Here is a 17,417-nt window from a genome sequence, read left to right as displayed (position 1 = left end):
CCGGGGACCGCGCGCTGAGGAGGCCGCCGGGGGTCCGCGGTCCTGCCGACCCAGGTTTTATAGCGGAGCCGCGACGGGAGGGAGCCCCGACAGCAGGACGCGGGTAGCGGCTCCTCCCCCTGGCGGGTCCTCCCCTCACCTGTCCCTGATCTAAGAGCCTCCACGCCCCCACTTGCGCTCCGCACCCACCCCCACCGCCTGGTCACCTTCCGACCGGTGCGCGAGGGCCCCTCACCCACCCGCGTCCTTCAGCGCAGAGGCAGCGCCCTCCTGCCTCGCTCCTCCCCTGTCCCACACCTGGTCTCTGGTTTGGGACCAGGGTAGCGACATCGCAAGATACTCGATCCACACAAGGGTGGGGACCCCGGATTCCTACCTTGGATCGTTTTGGCGTGGACCGCTGCGCAGCCCTCTCGCCTCCGAAGCAGCCCGCGGGGGCCTTGGAATGGGCTGGGGCTGGAGGCTCGGGGAATGGAGATAGCGTCGGAGGGATGACGGAGTTGAGGGATGTGCGATGGTGTTTCTTGAATCCGGTGTCCCCAGAAAGAGGGCTTGCTTTTCTGTCTCAGATAAGACCCAGCTGATTCTCTGGGTCTTATCTCTTTTTCTGTTCCCTCCCAGGCTGCTCCAAACTTAATTTCTAAGCAACCCAGGTACTGCCCCGTGGTCCAATGGCTAAGACTCTGTGCTCCCAATGCAGGGGTCTGGGGTTTGAGCCCTAGTCAGGGAACTAGATCTCACATGCCGTAACTAAAGATCCCACATGCCGCAACTAAGACGCGGCGCAGTCAAATAAATATTTGAATCTTATTTAAAAAAAAAACAACAACCCAAAGACTGTTCTTCTAACACAGAGTGAGGACACCTATGAATTTCTGTGCGAGTGTGTATGTGATGGCCAGCGCTGGGGATGCTGAGGGGGCGGAACTGAGTAATGGATTGCAAAGAGGCTCAGTGAGAGAGGAACTAATGGGGTCAGAGGAGAGGGGCTGGTCCTGTTGAGGGCACCCCCACCCCCGACTGCAGAGCTAAGATGGGAAGAGAAGAGACTGGGGTCTGAATGGATCTCTCCTTTTCTCATCTGCCAGAATCTTCAGAGGAGTTCAGGGAAAGAAAACTTTCCTTGGAGGAGGCCCTAGCATTTAGGGAAATGGGGCTGGGGGCCTCCACGAGAGGAAGCTGCCTCTTGTCTCAGGAAGGATGCTCCTTCTCCTGGACTTGGCTCGCCTGCTACAATGCCTCTGTAGACTCCTTCATGGCTCTAGGTGCTGTGTGTCCCACATGGGGTGGGGACTTCTGTGGCAGTTTGAGAAGCTCACTCAGACTTGAGTGGGGAATATGGACTTGGGTGGGCCTGGGCCCCCTCCTTCAACAGGAAGCCCCAGTTTTCTGGTCTAGTCACTTCCCCATCCTCTGCCAACCTCTCAGCACCCACAGGCCTTTGAACTTAGGCAAGAGACCTCTGAGGAGGGATTGCCTCCTCCAGAACTATCTGGGCAAAGGGGCTTCCTCCCTGCTTAGAGTTCTGGCTGACTGTCCCCCACCTTCTGGCCCAGGATCACACAGCCTCAAGGAGCAGCTTTGATCCTCCAGAGAGGAGAGGGGGGGAATCCACATCAGGCTTAGGGTCCTATTGTCTGTGCTGCGTTAGAATTTCATCAACAGCCTGGGACTTGGACAGTCAGGGGAGGGATTCCACACCCCGGGATCTTTTCTGGTGGAGTGGATTTGTGTTCACAAGGCTGAAAAAATATATCTTTTAGGACTGGGTAATTGAGTGGGGAGGAAGCCCATTCCTGGGAATGAAGTCTACTTCAGGGGTCCCTGTAACCCCAAGCCAGCTCCCCTTACAGGCAGGAGAGAGACTTAGAAACCTTTGGTGGGGTTAAGGGGCTATTGACTGGTGACCTTAGAGTCACTTCAAAGTCCCTTTGGGAAGAGGAAGAGGAAGCTGATTTCTGAGTAATCCTCTCCCTTCCCAGCAGCGCAGCCCCTACTATGTTTTGGGCCAATGAGCTGTGGGAGGAGAACCAGGCCCCTGTGTGGTGTTCCTTCTGAGGCATGGGGAGGGGGAGGAGGTTAAGAATGGGCGCTTCCTCAAGGATGCGTCTTAATCACGGGTACCACCGAGACTGCACATTTGCGACGCGGGAAGTCAAGGGGGGTGGCTCCTGCTCTATCCATCATCTCTGATTCCAAGGTTACACAAGGCAGGTTACTTTGTGTTACCAAGGTCACCCAGCCTTATCTCCCAGCCTGAACCCCTGTCCTGCCTGCCGTAAACTTGTCACCTGTCACTATCTAATCACCCTGGGCCTAGTTTCCCTGGAGGGTACATGACCCCTCATTAGATCAGGGATGGGCCCTGCTATGTCTCGATGGGGCCCATAAAGCTGCCAGCCCGGGCCCAGCTGTCCCAGCCCCGCTACAGCCTCCTTCCTCTTACTCCACACAGGGTCCCCGAGCATCCTGTGTTCAAGTCCCTGCTCTTCCTTTGACTCAGGGATGACCTAGGGCAACTGTCTTACTCCTCTCTGATTGCAACTTCCCCATCTATAAAGTGGCGATGGGAACCCTGCCCTGCTGACCTCTGCCAATAAACAGTTATTGGGCCAGAGGCTGCCCAGCCCAGACTTTCACAACCAGCCTCCTGGTGCCTCGGGTGTAGCCAGTGGCCCATTGCGGATGCAGAAATGGATCGCGCCATGTGGGGATTTTCACGCCATGGCCCTGTCTGGAACAGGAGGGAGGCACTCGGGGAGCTACAGGGCTTTGAGATCAGACAACCCTGGATCACTTGTGGCTCTACCCACTTGCTTTGTGACATCAGCCAAGCCTTGGTTTTCTTCAGCTGTGAAATAAAAATCATACCCCTATCTTCCTCATATGTTTCTTTCTATTCTTTTCTTTTCTTTTCTTTTTGACGTGGACCATTTTTAAAGTCTTCATTGAATTTATTACAATATTGCTTCTGTTTTATATTTTGTTTTTTTGGCTGCGAGGCACATGGGATCTTAGTTCCCCAACCAGGGATCGAACCCGCACCCCCTGCATTAGAAGGCAAAGTCTTAACCACTGGACCACCAGGGGAGTCCCCCTTATAGGTTTCTGATTCTCGTGATTCACTGTGAGAACTCAAGTGACTAAAGCCTGAGGAGGGCTGACCAGGGGCCTGGGCACGTTAGCACACTTCACCATGACCTCTATCTGAGTAGACGTCCTTTCACCTGGATTGAACATGACCCTAGGCAGGCATGGATGTGACATTGAGTGGAAGCGGACACTGAGCTAGGCCCAGGGAGGGGCCCTGGCACATCCAGGCTCCTCTTGGTCTCCCAAGACTTAGGGAGGGGTGAGGAAGGCTGAGGGACAAGGAGGGAAGCCCCAGCTGCAGGGACCCAAAAAGGTGAGATTCAGATTCAGCCTCTCCTGGGACTCTGATGGGCTTGGGGTGGAGACACAGGGGAACAAGACGCTGCACTCCTGGTGTTCATAGGTCAGAGGAAGGCGTAGGACATATCCCTTAACAGGAGACTACCAGGTCTGTGATCAGGGGGTGAGGTGGGCAGATGGAGAGAAGGCAGAAGCTTAGAGTAGGTTTTGGAGCAGCACTGTCCTGGATTCACATCCCCACCTCACACTCACCCTTCCCTCAAGCTCAGTGTCCTGGTCAGGAAAATGGGGATGAAGACAGTAAGACAGTGCCTCCCTCCCATGTATGGTTAGGATTCAACTAGATAATGCTGGGTAAAGGGCCTGGTGGAGGTCCAGGCGCTTAGCAAGCGCTCAGTAAACCTCAGCTGTTAAGTATGACTGTTACGGGTAGGAATAGCAGATGCCCATGGTGTTACAGGAGCCCAGAGGACTGGCACCTGGCCCAGCCAGTGGGTGGGGAGCTGGGCGCGGGGGGAGGGGGAGGCTTCCTGGAGAAAATGAGACTCAAGCTGAGTATTGGAAGACACACAGATGTTAACACGAAAAGGGAAGGGAAATCCAGGCAAAGGAAACAGACTGAGAGAAGGCATAGAGGTGGGGTGAGAGGGAGAGTGCTCAGGGATGAGGCTGGAGAGGTACTTGGCCCCAGAGAGAGCAGACTGGTATGTTGGGATTAGAAAGTTGGACTGACCTTTCCTTTTTTTTTAACAAATTTATTTATTTTTGGCTGCATTGGGTCTTCGTTGCTGCGCGCGGGCTTTCTCTAGTTGTGGTGAGTGGAGGCTACTCTTCGTTGCGGTGCACAGGCTTATTATTTCAGGCTTCTCTTGAGGCTTCTCTTGTTGCAGAGCATGGGCTTCTAGGCACGCGGGCTTCAGTAGTTGTGGTGCACAGGCTTACTAGTTGTGGCTCACGGGCTAAGAGTGCAGGCTTAGTAGTTGTGGCGCACGGGCTTAGTTGCTCTGCAGCATGTGGGATCTTCCCGGACCGGGGCTCGAACATGTCCCCTGCATTGGCAGGTGGATTCTTAACCACTGTGCCACCAGGGAAGTCCCCTGATCTTTCCTTTGATAAGGGGTAGATATCAAGATCCTGATTTTTTTTTTTTTTTTTTTTTTTTTTTTTGTGCTACGCGGGCCTCTCACTGTTGTGGCCTCTCCCATTGAGGAGCACAGGTTCCGGACGCGCAGCCTCAGCGGCCATGGCTCACGGGCCCAGCCGCTCTGCAGCATGTGGGATCTTCCCGGACCAGGGCAGGAACCCGTGTCGCCTGCATCGGCAGGTGGACTCTCAACCACTGCGCCACCAGGGAAGCCCAAGATCCTGATTTTATAGGCCAGGAAATATTCTCAGAGTAACTCGGCCGTAGAAAGAGACAGCGATCCTCAGCTACCTTGAGTTATGGAAGAGAGAGCTGAGGCTCAGAGAGTGTAGTGACTCACCCATGTTACCCAGCAAGGAAAGAGCAGAGCTGGGATTGGAACCCTAGTCTCCTGCCCCGCCCCCATTCTCTTTCCATGCCATCTCATCCCCCCACCACACACACCTTCCTCCCATTGGAGCCCCCAGCCTCCATCTCCCCTTGCTTTCTGCACCTGCAGAGTCCCCTTCAATTAACAGGGAAACGTTTGCAGAGACTCCAGCTTTCGTGTCCCTGGATATTGAGATTAAACCTACATGCAAAGGGAGCACATGCAGGGGCTTCCCTGGTGGCACAGTGGTTAGGAATCCACCTGCCAATGCAGGGGACACGGTTTCGATCCCTGGTCCTGGAAGATCCTATATGCTGCGGAGCAGCTAAGCCCGTGCGCCACAACTACTGAGCCTGTGCTCTAGAGCCCGTGCTCTGCAGCAAGAGTAGCCACCGCGATGAGAAACCCGTGCACCGCAATGTAGAGTAGCCCCCGCTCGCCGCAACTAGAGAAAGCCAGTGCACAGCAACGAAGACCCAACGCAGCCAAAAATAAACAAATAAAATAAACAAATTTTAAGAAAAGGAGGGGAGCACGTGCAAAGTGGGCTCCACCATTCCGGAACCTGGATCTCTGCCATAATCTAGCAGAGACAAGAAAGCACCTCTCCACCCAGCATCTGTGGAAGCTGCAGTCCCTCTTCCCTGGTCGTCACACCCACCCTATTTCTCTGGCCTGTAGAGAGAACCCCGGGGGAGCAGGAAGGGGGGAACAGAGAGGAGCTATCATGGGGGCAGGATTGGGGCCTCCTTAGTAGAGAGGTTTGTGGAAACTTCTACCCCTGAAAATTTTGAAATAATAGTAGCAGCAAGAAGCATGGAATAACCCAGCAATGGAGATGCCATATGTCTGTTCCTGCCCCGTAGAGAGTTCAGGAAAACTCCTCCACGGCTGTCCCTCCCCTCTCAGCCACAGGAGCCGGATCACACCAGCAGGAGGCCGGGGTCAGAGCTGCTTTCGGTTTTCCAATATAGTATTTATATATATTCTGGTTTGTGGTGGAAGGAGCTCTAAAGAGGGTGATGAGGGTGGAACCAGGTGGGGAGAAAAGGCAAGAGCCGCATAGGCTGCCTTGGGGGGTGGGGGGGAAAGCGAAAATTCCCTCCTCAGTTAAATGGTATGGCAACACGGAGAGAACAGGCTCTTTTAAGGGTTTGTGTGTCTGTTAACCTTTTTCTCTGGTTATCCGGATAATACCTACTCATTGTAGAATATTTGGAAAGAAGCAGGGGGAACAATTGCAGATAACCTTATCTCCCAGAGGTAACCATTTTACAGTTTAACATATTTTTAAAAATTTTTATTTATTTTTGGCTGCGTTGGGTCTTCGTTGCTGTGCACGGGCTTTCTCTAGTTTCGACGAGCAGGAGCTACTCTTCATTGCGGTGCACAGGCTTCTCATTGTGGAGGCTTCTCTTGTTGCGGAGCACAGGCGCTAGGCACGCGGGCTTCAGTAGTTGTGGCACAAGGGCTCAGTAGTTGTGGCTCCCAGGCTCTAGAGCGCAGGCTCAGTAGTTGTGGTGCACGGGCTTAGTTGCTCCGCGGCATGTGGGATCTTCCCCGACCAGGGCTCGAACCTGTGTCCCCTACATTGGCAGGCGGATTCTTAACCACTGCACTACCAGGGAAGCCCATTTTAATGTATTTTTAAGAAAAAGTATTTTAAAGAAAATAGTCAATCACCCCCACCTTAATCCATCTGTTTCATTTTTCCAACTTCTCTTTCAAACTTAATCTATATGCAAAACACTATTGACATAGTTCTGCTTTTTAACCTTCACCTTCCAGTGTCAGCATGAGTCCATGTTACCTCACAGCCTCTGCAACTGTCATTTTGTGGTTCCGCAATGTACACGGCTTGTGCCATCAGCTTACTTTCCATTCTAAATAACACTGAAGAGAGTATCTCCCCGCTGGAGAGGCAGGGCCACAGACTGAGGAAGGAAACCAGGGGTCCCAGATCCTTTCCCCAGCTCCTCATTGAGAAAAACTACCTTCACTTTATGAAGGGCTTCCCTGTGGCGCAGTGGTTAAGAATCCGCCTGCCAATGCAGGGGACACGGGTTCAAGCCCTGGTCCGGGAAGATCCCACATGCCGCGGAGCAACTAAGCCCAGGTGCCACAAGTACAGAGCCTGTGTTCTAGAACCCACGCTCTAGAGCCCACGAGCCATAACTACTGAACCCGCGTGCCACAACTACTGAAGCCCGCGCGCCTAGAGCCCGTGCTCTGCAATAAGAGAAGCCACTGCCTACACACCTCAACGAAGAGTAGCCCCCGCTCGCTGCAACTAGAGAAAGCCCTCGCGCAGCAATGAAGACCCAGCGCAGCCCAAAATAAATAAACTTAAAAAAAAAAAGAATCTGAGTCAGGAGTTCTAACTCTTTGATCTCTGAAGTACCTGTAAGATAGGGAATATGGGGGGAGGCACGGTTCAGGGGGTAAGGAGTGTGTTTCTGTGTAGATTTGCGGGGTAGAGACGGTGTGAGAAAAAGTGTGTGCCTGCGGGCGCCTCCTCTTACGGGTGTGTTTGCACAGCAGCGCCCTCTGCTGTCCCTGCTCCCCCAACAGTCCTGTACCGTTTACAGTTTGAAAGTCCTTCCCCCTAACTTTAGTCTGTCTTTCCCCATATTTCTTTTTCAGTTGTGCGGAGCACAATAAAATCGCATTCAAAGAGTTGAAAAACAATTCTTATATTGTTTTTCTCATTCCTATACCCATTGCCCATTTAGCTCTGATAAAAAAAAACAAATTCACCTGAGTAAATTTTAAAGATCTTATTGGCTTTATTCAATGATTCATGAATTGGGCAGCATCCAACCTAGCAGATGGAAAGGAGCTCCGAGGAGCTGTACAAAATGAAAGACTTGTATAGGCAGAGGGAGCGGGAACAAGGAAGTTATACTAGACAGAAAAGCAGATTGGCTGTGGCAAGGGCACTTTCCTTTAGAGAACGGTAGGGGTCGTTCAGAATGAGGCAGATTACTTAACTAGTGCTGGTTAACTCTCAGTTGGGCGATGTGGGGCTAAGCATAAGTGACTCCATTTGTCTTATTTTTTGTATTTTTTTTTTTTTTTTTTTTTTGCGGTACGGGGGCCTCTCACTGTTGTGGCTTTTCCCGTTGCGGAGCACAGGCTCAGCGGCCATGGCTCACGGGCCCAGCCGCTCCGCGGCATGTGGGATCTTCCCGGACCGGGGCACGAACCCGTGTCCCCTGCATCGGCAGGCGGACTCTCAACCACTGCGCCACCAGGGAAGCCCCCATTTGTCTTATTTTTTTTTTTTTTTTTTTTTTTTTTTTTTTTTTTTTTTATGCGTTACGCGGGCCTCTCACTGTTGTGGCCTCTCCCGTTGCGGAGGACAGGCTCCGGACGCGCAGGCTCAGCGGCCATGGCTCACGGGCCCAGCCGCTCCGCGGCACGTGGGATCTTCCCAGACCGGGGCACGAACCCGCGTCCCCTGCATCGGCAGGCGGACTCTCAACCACTGCGCCACCAGGGAAGCCCTGTCTTATTTTTAACAGTCCCTTTCAGGAGACTTCCAGGACGCTACTGTCATGTGCAACCTCATTTAATCTGAACTACTCTTAGGTGTCACAGGGAAACTGAGACAAGAAATTAAGAATGTGTCAGCAAGTCCCCTAAAGACCCCATCCTAACCACTTCCTTCTGGAAGTGACTCCCTGGCCCTGGCTCACCCATGCCCTGGGAACAGATGAGGGTGTCAGAGCTACAGATACAAGCTGAGATTTAGCAAAGCTGCATAGATAGCTCACCTCCCCACCTCTGATAACAGCTCCACATGGATACCTGTGGGATGGGTAGATCAATCTGCCCTGACTCTTCTCTTATTGTGGCAACAGAGGACGGGGGTGGCCGTGGTTCTGCTGTAGTAAGTGACCCCAAAGTTAACCTTGAAGGATAAAGTTTATTTAATGAATCCCATGTGGGATGGGTAGGGGCAGGGCCGCCTTCAAGGGCATGGGACTTGGATAGTTGCACAGGGGCTGCACTTGGTTTAATGTTCTGCTGTCGCCGTCTTGAAATTCTTAATTTTTGAACAAGAGGCTGTGCATTTTCATTTTGTAGCAGATCAGAGTTGGGGGCGGTGACGTGCAACGGAGTCCTCGGCTTCGGTTCTGCTTTCTCGCAGGAAACGTTCCACACTCGCTTGCCGGAAACCCACTGCGCCGCGCTGCTGCCGCCCCTGCCCTCGAAGCCGGCGGTTCTACGTGCCAGTTCCCGCCTAGGCCTCCGGAGCGCTGCCGGCTCCGTGCAGAGCTGCGTGACTCTGGGGCGCGCGCCACTCCCAGCCCGAGCGCCGGCAACCCGGGTCAGCCTCCGCTGGGAGGTAGTGACGGGCGCTTTCCGCAGGCTCGGCTCCCCTGGAACGTGCTGGACAGCACCCGCAGGCCCTGCGCTGCAGACTTCTGCCTCCACTATCTGGTTTCACACCGTGCCCTGGGCTGAAGATCAGAAGGTGTAAGAAGGCCCTGAGCTGCGTGCGGTCCTGGAAGACCGTGCAGGGGCACAGCGGAAACGCAGGTGCGGCAGGGCCCTCCCAGGGCTCGCTGGAGTGCACGAGCCCGGCGTGCTGGCTCTTCATTGAACCGTCTGCGCCCTCATTTCTGAACTAGCCCCAGCTTCTTTGGGCTTCCCAGAATTACCACCATTGCGATCTACACCCTCAAGGGCAAAAAATCTGGACCGGGAGATACGGTACTCTACATTGGGAACAGCTGACACCTTCCTCCTTGCCTAGTCTTTGGGAGGCACGGAATGGGGACGCCCACACGAGCTGGGGGTCACCCAGAGTCGAAGGAGGGCATATTCACTGTGTGAAAGGTACATGCGAGGAATTCTAGGGATTTTTCTCTCCTGCCTTGCAGGTAGCAGAGTCTGCACAGCTTGGATGCTTGTAAGGGGGTTGAGTCCGTGAAAACTGAGGGAGCCTTCCCAGTCTCACCAAACAATTCACAAGACAGGTTTGGAGTGGGCAGGGACTATGTCCATAATGTGTGAGTTCCTACCAGCCCCAGGACAGAGTATGAGATTCGAGTTTTGCCCACCTCTCCCGCGGTCCCTGGGTCTGGTCAGGTCATGGACATTCTCTCAGGCAAGCTCGGAGCTCCTGCGTGCCTCCAGTTCAAACCGGTGATGGTCTGAATTGTTGAGGCAGACGATGACCCATGCGGGTTATTGGACCAGTGTGAACATGCCCTGGAGTTCGGGTCGGATCCTGAACAGGGGACGCGTCTTCTCCTAGGGGGCGGAGGCCTTGGGGAACTTCAGCACCATGGGATGGACAGCACCCTGGAGGTGCAGGCCTAAGCCCAGTAGGGGCTGTGAGCGCCCAACTCCCCCATCGCGAGCTTTAGGGTGGGAAGCCAGGCGGAGGGACGGTCCGGACGGAGCCGAGCTCCTGGACCCGGGCTTCAAGCCCCAGAGGCTGTGTGGGGCTTGGGGCCAGTGCTTAGAGGATAGGGCCCGAGTTTGAGGTCCCTGCTGAGGGGGAAGGAGACGGGGAGGGAGCCAGAGCCGAGCTAGCCTGGGAAAGCTGGTGTTCCAGAACCGCGGAGCCGACGGCTGAAGGCGAGTCCTGGTCAACCCTCCTTGAGCCTCCATCCGGTTCGCTTGGAATTCCAGTGTAGACGCTGACTCTGGTGTTCTCTGCGACAGAGCTCTGGCATTCGCAGGCCCAGGTATGCAGCCTCCACTACCCGCCCCCGATTAGAAAGAAAGATAAGGGCATCTCTTGAAGGGAAATGGAGATGTGGAAGGGCTATTCCAGGGGAGGGAGGCAAGGCACTCGGCAGAGCTGACCTGGTGACCGCGAGGAAAGTTACAGACTTCGAGGAACCGTATAAATGACCCTTCATAGGGTTCAGATTACACACCTCACGGAAGCAGAGCCGCCTCCCTGAAGCCGAACCGTCCCCAGCGCCTCCGGACTGCAGCCCCCGGACTGCAGCCCCCGGACTGAGCGGACAAAGGCGGAGGGGAGGCGCTTGGGATGGGCGGCAACTTGTGGCTCTGGGAGGGCTAGCGTGCAGGTGGCGCGGGAACCCTGACAGGTGCCCCCCTCCCCATCCCAGGGCCAGGATGAAACCCAGGGCTCCCACTAAACATGACTCCATCTAGACACAATGCCCCATCCCCTGAACTTGCATTTAAGGCACCTGTCACATCCCACTAATTCATCTCTGGCCACATCCACTCCGCAGGCAGTCTCAGGGTTCCACCTCCTCGCTGTTTTGGCCTCCTCGAATTTCTGATTCCACCCACCCGGAACACCCTTCCTAGTCAGGCTTGAAGATCCCCTTTCTCCTGAAATGTCCTAGTTCCAACACCTCCAGCCGGGCAGCATGTACTGGGTCCTCTCCTCTGCCCAGGCTCCCTGGTCTTGTGGCAGATGTCACTCTGCGGGTCTCTCCTCTCTACCTTGGTCTGTCTCTCTCAACCCCAAGGCCCTGAGTTTTCTCAGGTCAGGAACCGGCTTGGCTTCTCCTACAGTAGTACTACACAGTAGGAGCTCCACAAATATTTGTCAGTGAAGGAGGCTTGTCTTGCTTTACTCAGCGTGGGTAGCATGGACTGGGGAGAGGCGGGCTCCTGAGGGCCAGTGGCTCAGGATCGCCCCGGGGAGAGTCTCGGTGAAATGACTGCCCCCCTGATCCAGCCGCTGGTCCCAATCTTGGTTTATCCAGTTGTAGGATGTATTGGCAGTGTTATGAAAATGACATGATGGGGGAGAACCTTAGGGTCTCGGGCATTCTGAATTTATTTTACAGATAGGGCTACAGGCCCAGAGATGGGGCTGTAATTTGTCCCAGGTCACATAGCAAGGTAAGGCAGGGCCAATGTCAGAGGTTTTTTAAAGATGAACAGATGGGGAAAAGCAATTTCCAGCCCCAGAAAACTGAACTGGGGAAAACCTGGCTGCAGTGTGTGTTTCTGCTCAAAAAGCTTCAGCTTTCCAACCCTGGCCTGGCAGGATGGCTCCTGCAAAGAAGGGTGGTGAGAAGAAGGGCTGGTCCGCCATCAACGAGGTGGTGGCCAGAGAATACACTTTCAACATTCACAAGCACATCCATGGAGCGGGTTTCAAGAAGCGTGCCCCTCAGGCACTCAGAAATCCGGACATTTGCCATGAAGGAGATGGGGACTCCAGATGTACGCACTGACACTAGGCTCAACAAAGCTGTCTGCGCCAAAGGAATAAGGAAGGCCCCATACCATCTCTGTGTGTGGTTGTCCAGAAAACATAATGAAGTTGAAGATTCACCAAACAAGCTCTATACGTTGGTTACCTATGTACCTGTTCCCACTTTCAAAAATCTACAGACAGTTAATGTGGATGAGAACTAACTGTGCTTGTTCAATAAAGTTATAGACACCCGCCCCCCCCAACCCCAAAAAAAGCTTCAGATGTCCCTGGCCAGGGTGAGACCACTGACATCACCCAGAAACACACAGGCGCTGATCCCGGGTTTGCTGGGCCAGGATAAACGAGGGACTGTAGAGACCGTTTTTGTCCCACTCATACATTTTATAAGACCCAGAGAGAATAGATCACCGGCCCCAAGCCACACCGCGAGGTAGGGAGAGGGCCTGGGATAGTGTTCTTCTCGGATCTGAACTGTTCATGGACAATTTCCTTCCACGCGAAGGAACCTCGACCTCCCGGACACGCATGAGGCAACCACCTAGCAAGGTCCTCCAACTTAGCAAGGTCTCTGCCTCGGGCCAGGGACCTGCCACCGATCGAGTGCACGACGCTCTACTTCCAGTCTTGAGTAAAAAGCAGGAGTAATCGATTGGTTTCCCTGCCCGGCGTCGCCGAGCACTGATTGGCTCTGGTTTGGAACTGGGAGCAAGGCGGGGGCGGAGGGGTGGGAGGGGATTGACGCCGACCCTGAAGCTTCTGGAGCAGTAGGAGAGCAGTCCTGTGCAACAGGTACTCGGATCCCAAAAGCGCTGTCCCGTCGCCAGGTGCTCAGTGAGTGCAGGAGGCCGGGCAGGGCCCGGGGGTCCCATTCCTCCTCACCGCCATGGGGTCTAAGTCCCATTTAGTCCTCCTTTTAAATCGCCCTCAATCTGGCGCCTCCTTGCCGCGCTCAGAGGCCCTTCCGAGGCTCGCAGACTCTATTGGCTCCTTCGTTAAAACTCACCCGTCTTATAACCAATCCTTCAGTCTCGATTTTAAAGTAGTTGTTTTCGAAAGAAGTTATTTGCAAGCGGCCCTCCCGTGCTGAAAGCAGGGCTGGGGATCTAAGTTCGCGAACCCCCCTCTCGTGTATACACCCCTGGCTTCTGGGGTTCTGCCTTCAAGCACATTCCCGTTCTTTCTTGGTTGCCCGTAATACACAAAACAGTGGTCTTCGAACATTTACTCACCTGGTCACCATTTCCTCAGCTGGGAAGGGAGACAAGTTAGAGTAATAAGATTTGGAATAACAGCGACAACAAAAATCACAGCAGCCAAAAATGTTACTAAATGCAATGCCATTTGAGAGAACAAGCTGTCAACAAAATACACTCAATTCTCTGGAAGCGGGGGGCGGGGAGGGGGAAGGAAGGTGACTCTGGAAAATTCCTAGCTGTACTGATACAAATAATCCAAACCTAGATCCAAGAAGTGCAGGCCCAGCCGGTTTAGGGACAGCCGTTTTCCCAGCTTCCCCTGGGGATTCCTGGGCTTTGCTGCCTGCCCTTTACAGTGGAGTCACAATCACACACAAGCTGCCTGAGGCAGTGCTCTGATGGATGTGACCCCAGCCCAGCTGTGTCCTACCATATGGATAGTGTAATCACTGAGGCTGCCCCAGGGAAGTTGGAAGCAGGCCAGAAGCATCAGGGTCCTCTGAAGGCCCCTCATATTCATGGAGGTGTGGTCCAGGGCTAGCCCCAGAGGCCAGAGGCAGATTATTGCCCCCAGGAGCCTGGTCTGCACTGGGGGCAGTGGCAAGGACCTCACGGAACAGAGGGCCTGGAAGAAGGGATTCTCCTTCACTCCTTCAGTCCTTAGACCTTAAAAAAATTCTCTATACTCCAATAATTTTTGTTTTTGTTTTTGTTTTGCGGTACGCGGGCCTCTCACTGTTGTGGCCTCTCCCATTGCGGAGCACAGGCTCTGGACGCGCAGGCTCAGCGGCCATGGCTCACAGGCCTAGCTGCTCCGTGGCATGTGGGATCCTCCCGGACCGGGGCACGAACCCGTGTCCCCTGCATCGGCAGGCGGACTCTCAACCACTGCGACACCAAGGAAGCCCTCCAATAAAAAATTTTTTAAATTCTCTATAACTTTAGATTTTCCAGCCCTCTAAAAAGAAACTTGGAAGCAAAACTGTTTTAACATTTTCCAGCACCTGACTGCAAACAGCTGGAGTCCTTTAACTGGACTGACTCAGTGTGACTGCACTGGCCTTATACTACCAGTGTCACTTTTTCACTCTTACGGCCTTGCAGTGTGGGTGGAATCACCACATTTTATACATGAGGAATGCAAGGCTCAGAGAGGTTCAGCTGAGAAGCCACTCAGCTAGCAGTGGCAGAGCCAGTATTCTGACTCAGGTCTGTCTGATGTCAAAGTCTCTCCGTTGCCCCCCATCCCTTCCCAGGCCAGAAAGTTAGATGCTCACTTTCCGCGTCCAGCCTCTGGTGTGTTTTCAAGTTAACCAGGAACCAGTGGCTAATAATTTCCTCCTGAAACTGAAAAGGTGGAATAATGAAAGTATCATTAGAGCAATCACTGTTGCTGCACTGATGCTGCAGCTTTGCTTAAAAGTTTGAAATGTGGGGGCTTCCCTGGTGGCGCAGTGGTTGAGAGTCCGCCTGCCGATGCAGGGGACACGGGTTCGTGCCCCGGTCCGGGAAGATCCCACATGACGCGGAGCGGCTGGGCCCATGAGCCATGGCCGCTGAGCCTGCGCGTCCGGAGCCTGTGCTCCGCAACGGGAGAGGCCACAACAGTGAGAGGCCCGCGTACCCGCAAAAAAAAAAAAAAAAAAAAACTTTGAAATGTGGGAGTTCCCTGGCAGTCCAGTGGTTAGGACTCGGCGCTCTCACTGCCGAGGGTATGGGTTCAATCCCTGGTCGGGGAACTAAGATCCCACAAGCCATGTGGCACGGTGAAAGTTTGAAATGTATTTTACTTTTTTATGAGAGCTGTATCATGCTCCTTCATAAAGGTTAAGTCCTACACTCAGCACAAATAAAAAAGTTATTTAAAAAAATCCCTCAAACTGCCCTCAAGCTTGGAGAAATACCTATACTTTGAAGAGGCAGATGGGAGCTGAGACTTGCTGAGGGGCTGAGGGCCCAGCAGAATCATGCCTCCCACCTCAGGCTCAGTCCTGGAGAGGAAAGGAGTGAACTACCTGCACCTTGTGAAATGCTTTCTTCCTCGTTTATTTTATTTTGTTTTAATTTATTTATTTGTGGCTGCTTTAGTCTTTGTTGCTGCACGCAGGCTTTCTCTAGTTGCGGCGAGCGGGGGCTACTCTTCGTTGTGGTGCGCGGGCTTCTCATTGCAGTGGCTTCTCTTGTCGCGGAGCACGGACTCTAGGTGCGCGGGCTTCAGTAGTTGCGGCACGCGGGCTCAGTAGTTGTGGCTCGCGGGCTCTAGAGCGCAGGCTCAGTAGTTGGCGCACAGGCTTGGTTGCTCCACAGCGTGTGTGGGATCTTCCCGGACCAGGGATCGAACCCGTGTCCCCTGCATTGGCAGGTGGATTCTTAACCACTGCGCCACCAGGGAAGTCCGGAATTAGTTCATTCTTAGAAGTAGAATTACTGGGGTCCAAGTTATGAAGATTAAGCTTCTTGGTGCATACTGCCACAGAAGTAATAGGAGAGATTATGCCCAATATATATACACGCCCCAGTCAAGTTGACATATAAAATTAGGCATTGCAGGGGTGAATAACTGATACATGCTACAACATGTATGAAACTTGAAAACATTATGCTAATTGAAAGAAGACAGTCACAAAGGACCACATATTGTATGTTTCCATTTATATGAAATGTCCAGAATAGGCAAATCTATATAGATAGAAAGTCTCTGTAGTGGTTGCCTAGGGCAAGGAGGATGGATGGATTTGGAGGTGATGACTGAGGGGTGTAGGGTTTCTTTCCGAGGCAATGGGAATGCTCTAAATTTACCACGGTGGCGGTTGCACGGCTCTGTGAGTATAATTAAAGGCATTGAATAGTACACTTTAAATGGATGAATTGTATGTTATGTGAATTATATCTCAACAAAGCTGCCAAAAATATAGCAGTCATTCATTTTAGCCAAAAGAGGGGTATGTTTGATATTTTATGGGTGGCGGCACAGTGACCTTATTTTTGTCCGCGCTTAGACAAAATTATGAAGGAGGCTCATTTTGTCTCATTTTATCATGGCCTCAGAAGAGCCTTGACTGAGGTTGGTATTCTGTGATTGTTTATGTCTGACAGAAAGAGAAAATGACCTGGCTCTGAGTGTCTGAGGTCTAACTGTGAACGTCCGATCAGTTCTGGATGTCAGGGGCTGCTTTTTCTTTTCCTCAGCAGACACTGGGAACCTCAGCTGGTCCCCCAGGGGCTCACAGGAATGTGAATAAACATACTTGGAAGGTCCACAGAAGCTCTGGTCCCAGCCTCCTGCTGGTGTGAGCCTGGGCTCCCGTGCCTGGGATCTGGGAGGTGGGGACACCAGGCCTGAAGAGAACATGTGTCACCTGATTTTTTGTGCTTGTTATGTTTGTTGCTATTTCAAAATATTTAAAGGCAGAAGTTTCCCCCACTGGTTTTGCCAAGGAGGCCCCCCAACATACTCCAGTGACCATGTCCAGCTCCCTCCCTGCTCTGTTTCCTCCCCCAGGACTCCCTCAGTAGCTCAGGGAGGACTTGTAGGGTGGGAGTGAAGGGGATGGGAGAGGGGCTGCAGCTTTTCAGGCTCGGCAAGAAGGGGACCTTTCCTGTCTCTGCCTGCTCTCCGTTGCAGAGATCCACACTGAGAGTTCAGGCCATTGATTAAAGTTTATTTGTGTTGGGTTTATCTCAAAAGACACCAAGGGGTATCCAGAGTCCCTGCAGACCCTTGCTGGTATCAGCTGCCCATCAGAGGTTGCAGAGGACAGGATCCAGTAGGGGCTGGGTTCCCAGTGAGAAGAAGGCTGCGGAATGGCATGGAAGGAGCACTAGCTGGGGGCAGAAGCCTAGGGTTTGAATTCCAGCCCTGCTCCCTTCCTGCAGGAGACGGAAGGGCTTATTCCTAAGGAGAGCCACTCTTGTCTGGGCTTTCTCTCCTATTAACTCAAAGAGGTGGTTGAGCCCCATCGTTTAGGGTCCAGTGACCCCTAACCTGTTTCCTCCCCTATAAAATCAGTGATCCCAACAAATAAGCTCACCCCTCTGGCTCCACGGACCTCCTCTCCAGTCTCACCTCTCAATGTTCCAGCCTCTCACCAGATGCTCTGTACACCCTACCTCTGTGCCTTCTCTCATTCTGTTCCCCATGCTTGG

General features: G+C 53.1%; 1 pseudogene; it reads left to right on the top strand.

The window, feature by feature from the left end:
• Window positions 1-11,902: 11,902 nt before the first annotated feature.
• LOC136138599 (large ribosomal subunit protein eL31-like) lies at window positions 11,903-12,275 on the top strand (annotated as a pseudogene).
• The last annotated feature ends 5,142 nt before the right edge of the window (window positions 12,276-17,417 follow it).

The sequence above is a fragment of the Phocoena phocoena genome, chromosome 19 (genome assembly GCF_963924675.1).
Source record: "Phocoena phocoena chromosome 19, mPhoPho1.1, whole genome shotgun sequence".
Classification (NCBI taxonomy): Eukaryota; Metazoa; Chordata; class Mammalia; order Artiodactyla; family Phocoenidae; genus Phocoena; species Phocoena phocoena.
This window is presented reverse-complemented; position numbering and strand designations above follow the sequence as displayed.